Source organism: Dryobates pubescens, chromosome 2 (genome assembly GCF_014839835.1).
Source record: "Dryobates pubescens isolate bDryPub1 chromosome 2, bDryPub1.pri, whole genome shotgun sequence".
Classification (NCBI taxonomy): Eukaryota; Metazoa; Chordata; class Aves; order Piciformes; family Picidae; genus Dryobates; species Dryobates pubescens.
The window spans coordinates 7,301,453-7,313,526 of NC_071613.1; the positions used below are offsets into that span (position 1 = coordinate 7,301,453).

The window sequence follows — 12,074 nt, forward strand, 5'->3', positions numbered from 1 at the left end:
CTATGGGGACAGGCTCAGGGAGTTAGGGGTGTTCAGCCTGGAGAAAAGAAGGCTCTGGGGGGACCTTAGAGCTGCCTTCCAACACCTGAAGGGACCCTCCAGGAAGGCTGCAGATGGACTTCTCATAAGGGTGTCTAGAGACAGGGGGAATGGTTTGAAGCTGAGGGAGAGTAGGTTTAGATTAGATCTTAGGAAGAAGTTCTTCAGTATGTGGGTGGTCAGACTGTGGAATAGGCTGCCCAGACAGGTTGTGGATGCCTCCTCCCCGGTGGTTTTCGCAACCAGGTTAGATGAGGCCTTGTGCAGCTGAGTCTAGTTGAGAGGTGTCCCTGCCCATGGCAGGGAGTTTGGAGTAGATGATATCTGAGTTGCCTTCCAACCTAAGCCATTCTCAGATTTTGTTGGGAAGGTGATAGGTGTTGCTCTTGAATGATTTAAAACTCTTGCTGCCTCAATGAACTTACACCTTTATCAATTTGGCAGCGGAGAATTTCACCAGGTTCTGTCTTCATCTCACTCTTCTGGCCCTCCACAGTTGCAGACAACTCCATACTGCCTTATTAGACTCTCCTGACCAACTCTTTCTTACTCCACCAGGTCTCTGTAGAAGGTTTTTTCCTATTCCTTTCATTTGACATTACCTGATTGTCCCCAGCTGACTTTCTAAGGTCCTCCTTTCCCATGGCTGCATAGGAAATAATGCTTTGCAGCTGATTTTTTGAGTTATTAAAGATTGTTGGTCACCTGGCACTGTGGGACATTGCCCTTCTGTCAGTCTTCTAACAGATTACAGTGAAATTAGATTGTCAGTGCTGGAGTTGTTCTGTTTGTTTTGGGTGGGTGAGGCTGTGTCAGTGTTTACAGTCAGGGAACAATATAGATCAGGGTTGATTTATGATAGCTCCTTTTTCCAAAACATTGCAGAAGAACTTTGAAACATGGGGGTGTTTTTTTTTTTTGCTGGTAAGCTTCACTTAACTCAAGGCAGAGGGCAGTGGGGAAGAAGGTCATTATTTTTTGTAGGGTTGGGGTTTAGGTGGTCTTGTTTTATGTGTTTGGTTTATTTGAGAGAGTGAACTGATGAAGGTAAAGTAACAGGAAAGTTTCATTGCTTTGGGATGCAGATAGTTCTGCCATCTTTTATGAACCCTCTGAGGTGGATGTTTTAGAGAGGAGTGATACAAAGAAAAGGCGTCATTGAGAAGGAGCTCAGGAGAAACAGGTATAAAATACTCTTAGAGAAGCAGGTCCAGGTTGGACCACAAAGGTGATGAGAGGGCTGGAGCACCACTCCTGTGAAGACAGGATGAAAGATTTAGGGCTGTTCAGCCTGGAGAAGAGAAGGCTTCAGGGGGACCTTAGAGCAGTATTTCAATACCTAAAGAGGACCTACAGGAAGGCTGGGGAAGGACTGTTCAGAAGGGTCTGTGGGGATGGGATGAGAAGCAATGGTTTGAAACTGGAGCAGGGCATATGTAGGCTGGACATCAGGAGGAAGTTCTGTGCAATGAAGTTGCTAAAATACTGGAACGGGTTGCCAGAGGTGTGGGTGAGGCCCCATCCCTGGAGACATTCAAGGTCAGCCTTGATGTGGCTCTGTGCAGCCTGATCTGCTTGGAGGTGTCCCTGCAGAATGCAGTGGGGTTGGACAAGATGACCTTTGAGGGTTCCTTCCAACCCAATGCAATGTGTGAATCTGTAACTAGCTAGCCTCTGCCACTGCCATGTTGCTGTTGGTTTTCAGCTCTTCTTTTATTAAAGCTAGCTTTGCTCTAAATTTGACCTGAAGCTGGTAGTGCCAGAAGTGACCACCCATTATATTTGCTACCATTTGTTATCAAAGTGTATGCAACAAACCGTTTTAAGCCTCCTTTTTTAGGGAAAATTTGTATTTTTACTCTTCATTAGAAGAGGAGCGCTAAGGAAGGTTTAAGAGCTCTGGGAGAACACTGCATCTATTCAAATGACTACACCAAAAAAGCCCAGTCTGTGCTTTTTCCCCTTAAAACTGTAGCCTTTTTTAAATCTCAGAAATAGAATCAATAAGGTTGGAAAAGACCTCAAAGATCATCCAGTCCAAATAGGTGGGAGAGTGTGGAGTATGGGCAGCATGTTAAGTCTAATAGGGAAGGGCCTGACGAGAAGTCAGTATTTTTGTTGTCTTAACCTACAGTTCAAGTAATTCCTCAGAAAGCCAGTTGAGAAGCAAAGTGCAGCAGTGGAATTACCAGGGCTCTACTTGCCTTGTTTCTTTTTAGCTTACTCATTCAAAAACAGTAAATTCAGAGGGCAAGTTCAGAGAGGTGGGATGCTGACACCATGAGAAAAGTGATGTGAGCAGATGCTCTTTCCTTTCAAGCTGAACCTTTAACTCTGGGCAGGGGCCAGGAAGGAGAGGGGGCTTCCAGTGTAATTTGAAAGACTTGAGTAATGTGACTTAACTGGGTTGGACTTGATGATCTTTGAGGTCCCTTCCAACCTGGGTGATACTGTATTATTTCTGTCAGTTTGGGTAAGTTCTGGTATTGTTCTGTAGAACTCTCTTTGGTTTTTGGAGGCAGGCTGTAATAATTACATTGTCAGAGGAGCTCTTGGATGATGGATTGAGCCTGCAGGAAAGAAAAACCTTCAGCTTCATTGTCAGCTTCCCATTTTTGAGCTACCACTGTGCTTAGCATGGTTTGTCTCACCAGAAGCCAGGTGCAGAATTGACTGTGTCCTGCTTTTGTCTGGGATTGTGTGCATTCAAGCCTAGCCAGTTTAGCATGCCAGCCTCGTGGGGCTGGAAGCATAACGACCTTCTGAACTGTGGAAAAGAAAATGTTGGCTATTGCAGGTCATCACATCGGTGTGAGGCGGCTCCCGCTTTGAGGCTTGTTAGATTTTTATCTCAACTGGTTGGCTAAGGAGTGACTCCAGATTCTCACTCATTTGCTTATTGGAGACATCACAATTTCCAGCCTAAACTTCCTTCTGATCAGTTGCTAGTTTTGGGTTGTGGTTTGGTTTTTCTCCTAACAGCTTTGTCCTGTGCTTTGAACGATTTTATCAGTCCCAGTGTTCACCCTGATGTATTTTTAGGTGTCAGTCCTCTCTCTCTTTGATGAGACAAGAACTGAATCAGTTTGGTAATTTGAATTTGTGGCACATTCCCTTCCTCCACTCCCTATCCCAATACCCAATCAAAACCATCCTCTTCTCTTCCTGGGTTTGGAGCTGATGGAAGGAATCTGCCAGCTCTTGCATGCAACTGCAGCATGTTTTCTTGGATCTGTATCTGTAGTGACAGCATTGCCAGAAGCACTTAGGACTGTGTTTAGACTAACAATTAATTTGTACTTCAGGAATGAATCACTAGATGTGTTGATGTCCCTATATCTTTGTGGTTCCAGGGTTACTTCAGACTAGATTTAATCATGTCCTCTGGACCAGATGTTTGCCTTCGTGCCTGGGTTTTGAAGCTGTTCGAAACCTTTTTGTGTCCCCAGGGGCTGGAGTGCATTTTGTGACTTGGAGATTGGAGCCTGTGGTTTAGCTTTCTCCAGGAGACATCTAGGAAAGCTTTCAGCAAACTGAACCAGCATGCAGCAGACTGGGATCATTGGGGAAAGTGGCTCAAACTCACTTCACTGAGCAGGGTGTGTGGGCATGATCAAGATGCTTCAGTCTTACTGAAGGCATAATGGTGGCTACCTGGAGGAGGTGCTCTCTGCACCTACCAAAGTGGAGATTGGCATCCAGGCCACAGGCTGTGAGGAATACCACAGCCTTTTACAGGCAGCAGGGGGCAACACTATGGGTATGTGAGGTGTGAGCAGGTTTTTGACCTGCTTAGCTGGTTGGCACAGCTCCAGGATGAAGTGATGGAGCTCAGGGAAGAGGTGAGTAGGTTAAGAAGCATAAGGGATTCACTATTCAGTCTGAAAAGAAGGCTCCAAGGAGACCTTATTGTGGCCTTCCAGTACCTGAAAGGGATACAAGAAAGCTGGGGAGGGACGTTTTAGGGTGTCAGGGAGTGATAGGACTGGGGGGATGGAACAAAACTAGAAATGGGTAGATTGAGATTGGATGTTGGGAAGAAGTTCTTCCCTATGAGGATGGTGAGACACTGGCACAGGTTGCCCAGGGAGGTGGTGGAAGCCTCATCCCTGGAGGTTTTTGCAGCCAGGCTGGATGTGGCTGTGAGCAACCTGCTGTAGTGTGAGGTGTCCCTGCCCATGGCAGGGGGATTGGAACAGGATGATCCTTGAGGTCCCTTCCAACCCTGACAATTCTACGATTCTATGATCTAAACCAGCCTGTAGTGCAGACTCATCCAATATGGCTCATAGTATTTCACTTGAGGTCAGATTTACCTGAAGGGTAACTCAGGTTACAACCACATTATTTTCCTAACTGATCCTTTAAAGCAGACATTATTTTCTTTACTTGTAGGCAACTGTAACTGTTCTAAATGGAGAAAAAAGGCACAGAGCAAACATCTCATTCTAATACATGAGACTTATCTCTCTGTGGCTCCTTGTTTCTCATGTAGTTAAGGAAAGGTTTTTCCTGTGTCTGTGGTGATTTTGGTTGTTGGCTTCTTCTGAAAGTTGCAGAAATAGGTAATATAGTTAAATTGTAGATCAGTAGCATCCTTGTCCAGCTATTTCATTGTGTTTCCTTGTTATATAAGAGAAGCAAGCTGGCTTGAAAGCCTGTTTGCTCCTGGTAGCTCTGTTGGGTTATTCTAATCTGTTGTTACATTCAACTAAGGCTTCAGCTATTTTTCCAGTTTGAACAGCTGGAATGTGATGATAGGAATTTTTGCCCAAGCAGTGACTGGTCACAGAATCACAGAATGGTAGGGGTTGGAAGGGACCTCTGAAGATCATCTCGGCCAACCCCTTCGTAGAGCAGGATCACCCAGAGTACACCCAGGAAGACACCCAGATGGATTTTGAATGCCTCCAGAGAAGCAGATTCCAGAAGCTCTCTGTGCAGCCTGTTCCAGTGCTCTGCCACCATCAAAGGGAAGAGCAGCAGTCTCCATACACTTGAGAACCATTAGAGATACAAGGCTTCTGTCATGAGTTACTGACCAGAGCCTGGGAGTTCTGGGCATGTAGAGAGTTCTTAGATTCATGGAATGGTTTGGTTTGGAAGGGTCCTTGAAGATCATCTAGTTCCAACGCCCTGCCATGGGCAAGGACACCTTCCTTCAGACTAGGTTGCTCAAGGCCTCAGCCAATGTGGACAGGACAACTTGTTCCATTGTCTCACCACCCTCACTGTGGGGTGTGATCAGCTTGATTGCTCAATCTGGTTGTGAGCAGGCATCCACAACCTCCCTGGGCAACCTGTTCCAGTGTCCCACCACCCTCACTCTGAAGAATTTCTTCCTAATCTCCAGTCTAAATCTCCCCTCCTCAAGCTTCAATCCATTCCCTGTATGATCAGTTTAATGGTACTTCCTCTGCTGGGGATGGGCAAAAGTGGTCTTGGTGCTTTGCTTTGTTGGGGCCTGGGGCTGGTGCTTTGCTTTGGGGTTGGTGTTGGGGGCTGGTGCTGGTGCTTTGCTTTGGGGCTGGGGCTGGTGCTTTGCTTTTTGATGCTGGTTTTGTTGTTTTGTTTTGGCTTTTTTTATCTCTGACCAAAAGCTGTTTCCTGAACTCATTTTTTGCTGCACTGGCAAATCCTATGTCTGTGTCACTGTGCTTCCCTATTTATGTTCCCATTCAGATGCTGTCTCTTACTCCTGTACTACTTTAGCAGAAGGGCTCTTCTCTGTTTGCACAACAGACAGCTAGTTAATTTATCAGGTTTATTAGTGAAAGGCCTGTTCTGCCTACTTAAAATAATCACTAATGAGAATAACCTTTTAGTACTTTGTCAACAAGCTTGTTCCAGGGAACTGAAATGAAAATGGGGTTTGGATGTAGAACAGATGACAGTATTCTCTTCAGACACATTCATATGCACTGAGAGCACTGCATGCTTGGTGGGGTTTTTTTTTATCATCTAGTGGTGCTAATATCAGCTCTACATGGACAGTTAGAATATGTGATTTTCATAGAATCACAGAATCAACCAGGTTGGAAAAGACCTCAGAGATCATCAAGTCCAACCTAATACCTAACACCTCCAGGGATGGTGATTCCACCACCTCCCTGGGCAGCACATTCCAATGGCAAATTACTCTTTCTGGGAAGAACTTTCTCATCACCTTGAGCCTAAACTTCCCCTGGCACAGCTTGAGACTGTGTCCTCTTGTTCTGGTGCTGGTTGCCTGGGAGAAGAGACCAACCCCCATCTGGCTACAACCTCCCTGCAGGTAGCTGTAGAGAGCAAGAAGGTCTCCCCTGCCTACCTTTCGCAGGCTGGGAGACAGCAGAGGCAATTTTAGCAGTGTCTGTAGAGAAGTTTGGGATGTTTCCCTAGATAGAACATTTGCTCCTCTATTTCCTGCAATTGCCTGCTGGTGATTGTGAATGTTATTTACAGTCACAGCATTGTTTGGATTGGAAAACCCTTTAAGATCATCAAGTCCAACCTTTCTGCAACTCTGCCAAGTCTGATGCTAAACCATATCCCTCAGCACTGCATCTCTGCCTCTCTGAGGCACCTCCAGGGATAGGGATTCAATCACCTCCCAAGGGAGCCTCTTCCACCCTTTGAGAACCCTTTCAGTGTAGAAGTTTCTTCTAATACCCAACCTAAACCTCCCCTGGTGCAACTTGAGGCCATTTCCTCTTGTCTTATCCCTTGTTACTAGGGAGAAGAGACCAAGCCCCACCGCACTGTAACGCTGTTCTTCAAAGAGGTTGTTAGAATCATATGATTACAGTACGGTCTGGGTTGGAAGGGACCTCTGAAGGTTATGTATTCTAACCCCCTCTGCAGTCACCAGGGGCATCCTCCACTAGATTAGGTTGCCCAGAGCCTTTTTGAGCCTCACCTTGAGTATCTGCAGAGATGGGGCCCCAATCACCTACCCAGGCAACCTGCTCCAGTGTTCCACCACCCTCATGGCAAAGAACTGTAAGGGCAAGTTGCCTCTCACTTGTTCTTCTGTAGTGGGCTGTGGGTGCTGACCCTCCACCTTGATGTACATGTTTTTTGTATGTCAGCATCCTGAACTGAGCTGGGAATGCATTGAGTGCTCCTGAATTCAAACAAGTGGTTACTCCAGGTGCCACAGCCCTTGGTGTAGCGCTCAGCTGAAGCTGCAGTGTCCCAGCACTGCCAGATGATGAATGCTGATGTCTAACCTGGGACAGTTATGCCTTTCCTCTGGGTGGTGAGAGAAGTTTCCTGGTAACCTTCAGCTGTGAGCAGATAAAGCTTTTGTTTCTCTGCAGCTGTGTATTGTTTTTTCACCTGTGAGACGGCAAGTCTGGTGAGCTAAAGAAACTTAGCTTCATTTTAGCACAGCTCACACATTGCTGCAATTTCTGCTTTGGGAGCAGCCTTAGTCTGGTTTCCCCTGTCTGCATACATCATTATAATCCCAGTGTTAAATTCTTACCTTGTCACTAATCCTTTGTTGTGTTATCAGTAATATGCATGCACACACAACCTGCCAAAGCTGCATTGAGATGGTTTTAGATGGTTGTTAAAAGCTTTGTCTCTTCTTTTGGTAGCAGTTTCTCTGTGAAGTAGAATATCTGCTCTTCTGTCATGGGTGTTAGGAACGGAGCTTGGCAATGGTTGTTTCAGCTAAATGGAAATTTGTTGTTGACCCAAAGTAAACTAAAGTATGAACAGGAGCTGTAGGTTTCTATTTTTGCTCAGTGTGTCAGGTTCTTGGTCTGTTTGATTTTTGTTTTAAAGATCCTTGCAAAATAGTATCATGGCTTTACATCAGTAATGAGAGACAATGACACTACTAAAGCATTTTTGCATCACAGAACTGTTGTAGTTGGTAGAGATCTCTAAGATCAAGTCTAACATCAAACTAAGACTACCAGGCTCGTTAAACCCTGTCCTCAAGTGCCATGTCCACAAATTTTTTTGAACACCTCCAGGGATGGTGACTCCACCACCTTCCTGGGCAGCCTCTTCCAATCCCTGTCTGCTCTTGCAGGAAAGAGATTTTTCCGAATCTCCAACCTAAACTTCCCCTTATGCAACTTGAGGCCATTTCCTCTCATCCTATCACATGATACTAAGGAGAAGAGACTGACCCCCACCTCACTCCAGCCTCCTTTCAGGCACATAGAGAGAGAGCAATGAGATCTCCCCTCAGCCTCCTCTTCTCTGGACCAAACACCCCCAGCTCCCTCAGCTGCTCCTCACCAGCCCTGTTCTCCAGACCCTTCTCCAGCTTACTTGCCCTTCTTTGGACCCACTCTAGCCCCTCAATGTCCTTCTTGTAGTGAGGGGCCCAAAACTGAACCCAATATTCAAGGTGTGGCCTGACCAGTGCTGAGTACAGGGGCTTGATCACTTCCCTGCTCCTGCTGACCATACTATTGCTGGTCCAGGCCAGGATGCTGGTGGCCTTCTTGGCCACCTAAGCACATCCCTCCAGACAGTCATCAAGCAACACTGGACGTGAGGAGGAGGTTCTTCACCATGAGAGTGGTGAAGCCCTGGAATGGGTTGTCCAGGGAGGTGGTTGAGGCCCTGTCCCTGGAGGTGTTTAAGAACAGGCTGGATGAGGCTCTGGCCAGCCTGATCTAGTGTGGGGTGTCCCTGCCCATGGCAGGGGCGTTGGAACTGGATGATCCTTGTGATCCCTTCCAACCCTGACTGATACTATGATACTACTATGAACACCCCCAGGTCCTTTTCCACCAGGCAACTTTCTAGACACTGGTTAACAGATAAAAGAATACTAAATAACTTCCACTGAAGAGACTTTATCAGGTTCTAACAGAGATGATGTTGTGGGAGGTGTGTCAGGTTAGAAATGAGGTTATTGGTAAGACTGCAAAGGCACTAAGTTGCTTGTGAAGCTGAGTCCCATTGACAGCCCAAGAAGTTTAAGCTTCAGGAAGTTTGGCTTTCCTGTTGTTTGGTTTTTTTCCTGTTTCATAGCTGTATGTTTTTCCTGTGTGCAGACAGTTCCTGGTGTATGGGAGCAGCACTGACGTTTTCTGCTCCATGTGTGCAGTGCAGTCAGCTAATGTAGCATGAAAGAAAATACTGAATCAGAGGAGGAATTTTAATGAGGCTTCTTATGATTACACCATCATTTCATGAGAAATACTGCAAGAGATGGAAAGGTGTAATTTTTTTTGGTTTCCTGCATGCAGGGAATTGTCTATGTTTGGTTTATCTTTTAGTAAGAAGAAACTGGGACCCCCAACATGAGAGCCACGGCCCTGCTGGAGCAGGTTCAGAGGAGGGCCACAAAGGTGATCACAGGGCTGGAGCACCTCTCCTATGGGGACAGGCTGAGAGAGTTGGGGCTGTTCAGCCTGGGAAGAGAAGGCTCCAGGGAGACCTTATAACTACCTTGCAATATCTGAAGTGGACCTCCAGGAAGGCTGGGGAGGGAATGTTTAGAAGGGCCTGTGGGGATAGCACAAGTGGCAATGGTTTGACACTGGAGCAGGGCAGATGTAGGTTGGGTATGAGGAGGAAGCTCTTTAGTGAAAGTGGTGAAATGCTGGAACAGTTTGCCCAGGGATGTGGTTGAAGCCCTGTCCCTGGAAACATTTAAGATCAGACTCGATGTGGCCCTGAGCAACCTGCTCCAGTTGGAGGTGTCCTTGCTGACTGCCGGAGGGTTGGACAAGATGACCTTTGATGGTCCCTTCCTGCCAACTGCAATCTGTGAATGAAAACTGGAAGAGAACACTTTGAGGAGGAACACTTTTTCTTCCTCTTAGCTGTGACAGGAATGAAAAGGCTTTTTTTCCCTCAAATGAAAAAGGAACCTCTGCTGATGGTTGTTGTTGTTGTTGTTGTTAGCATATGATCAAAGGAACATTGAGGCTCAGCTCTGTGGTTTTCTCTGAGTCATGGACTTGAGTCATACTTTTACTTTCAAACTACACTTCTGGATGCCATAGCTTGCTGGAAATAAAGTGTTGTGAATTGCCTCCTGACACATAGCTTAGCATTGTGCTGTGATCTTTGCTTAGTGTAACACAGTCTGTACAAAGGGAGAGGAAAGCTGTCAGATGTGTGTCTCTCAGTTGCAAGATGAGCTCTGTTCCCCACCTTCTGGTTTTACAAAAATACAAATAGCAGTGACAGTGGTCTGAGGTTGGAGGGTGGGCTGTAAACTCAAGGGAAATAGAGTCATAGAAACACAGAATCCTAGAGTGGTCCAGGCCAGAAGGGACCTCCAAAAGTCATCCAGTCTGACCTCCTTGCAGTCAGCAGGGACATCCCCACCTACATCAGGCTGCCCAGGGCATTGTCAAGTCTCACCTTGAATATCTCCAGGGATGGAGCCTCAGCCACCTTTCTGGGCATCCTGTTGCAGTGTTCCACCACCCTCACAGTGAATACATAGAATAAACCAGGTTGGAAGAGACCTTCAAGATCACCGCGTCCAACCCATCAACCAATCCAACACCGCCCAAGCAACTAACCCACGGCACCAAGCACCCTGTCAAGTCTTCTCCTAAAAACCTCCAGTGATGGCGACTCCACCACCTCCCCAGGCAGCCCATTCCAATGGGCAATCACTCTTTCTGTATAGAACTTTTTCCTAACATCCAGCCTGAACCTCCCCTGGTGCAGCCTGAGACTGTGTCCTCATATCAAGTCTAAGTCTGCCCTTCTCTAGTTTGAAGAGTCTGTAGAGGAGAAGTAGTGCATAGACTTTGGGAGTTATTTTGGGGTTTTAGAAGTGGATCAGTTTCTGATCCCAGAGTGGATGCACTCACGCAGTTCCTGCTTGCTCTGAGGCCAGGGAGATTCCCACTGGAGTGCAGAAGAAAATTTGTCACTATGAGAGCAGTCAGACACGGGAATCATCTCCCAAGGGATGCAGCGAGTTCCCCTACATGGGGCATTTTTAAGACTCGGCTTGACAGGGTGCTGGGCCAGCTCATGTCAGCTAGGCTGTCACCTGGAAAGGTTGGACCAGATGATCCTTGGGGTCCCTTCCAAACTGGCATTCTGTGAGAAACGTCTGTGGGAGCTCCCCTCTCCATGTTAGGAAGAGGTCCCTTGAGCAGGAGAGGGCAGTGGTGCCAGTGTGATGTGCTGAGTGAGAGCTGCCCAGAGATTAGTACGTTTTGAAACCAAACCTCTGCTTGAACTTCTGCATTCATCTCGGCTGGCATCCCTGCCCGCAGGACACAGAGTTCTGACAGACTCTCTCACGTCTGTCAGCTGTAATTTCCCTAAGCTCTCCTGTGGAGGTGCAGAGCTCGCCTGGCAGTGCCAGTTTGCAGAGTTTCTGCCTGCTTTGTGCTGCCGCAGAGGCGCTGCCCTGAGGGCTGTGCTGCCTTTGCTGCTGGAGGTTGTGCTGCTGGATGGGTCCAGGCAGCAGAATTGCTCTGTGTGGTGGTGAAACTGGGGAAGGTGCAGCAGAGGGGTGAGAGTGAGTGCCTGGGAGGACAGAGCTCCTTAAATATGATTTTGTGCAAAAATCTCTCTGTTGTAGAAGTGCAAGCTCGTTTGCAAGACACCATTCCAGGCGTTTCTTTGTTGTGAGGAGAGGTGGGATTTCATAGAGTCAGTAAAGTCATCAAGTCCAAGGTTCTACCCCACCTCCCTGACCACTTGAGGTGTTGGAATTTCCTAGCTGCCGTCTTGCATAAGTGACAAAGGGAGAAATACAGAAAATAGAAGGACCTATTCCTGATCGTTACTGGGTGAAAGGACCCTAATCACCCCGAGAGTGCCAACTCTTTCTGTAGGAGGGAGGTGGTGATAGGCAACTTGCAGACATGCAGAGCAGCAGAGACCTCCAGCTTCCAGCTCCTCATGGAGAGCTTGGCTTCTTCAGTGGGTTTTACAGGGAAGCAGTGGTGGGAGGCCAGGTTCATAAGGGAAGCACAAGGATTCCATGCCTGTGCAAAGACTGAGGCTCCTCAGTGTGCATACAGAGTGCACTGTCCCTTCACCTTATGGATTCATAGAACGGTTTGGCTTGAAGATCATCCAGTTCCAACCCCCCTGCCATG

General features: G+C 47.1%; 1 protein-coding gene across 1 annotated transcript in view; it reads left to right on the top strand.

Moving 5' to 3' along the window:
* FAM135A (family with sequence similarity 135 member A) overlaps positions 1–12,074 on the top strand; it is an 81,234-nt gene that overhangs the window by 523 nt on the left and 68,637 nt on the right. The gene's annotated exons all lie outside the window — the stretch shown is intronic.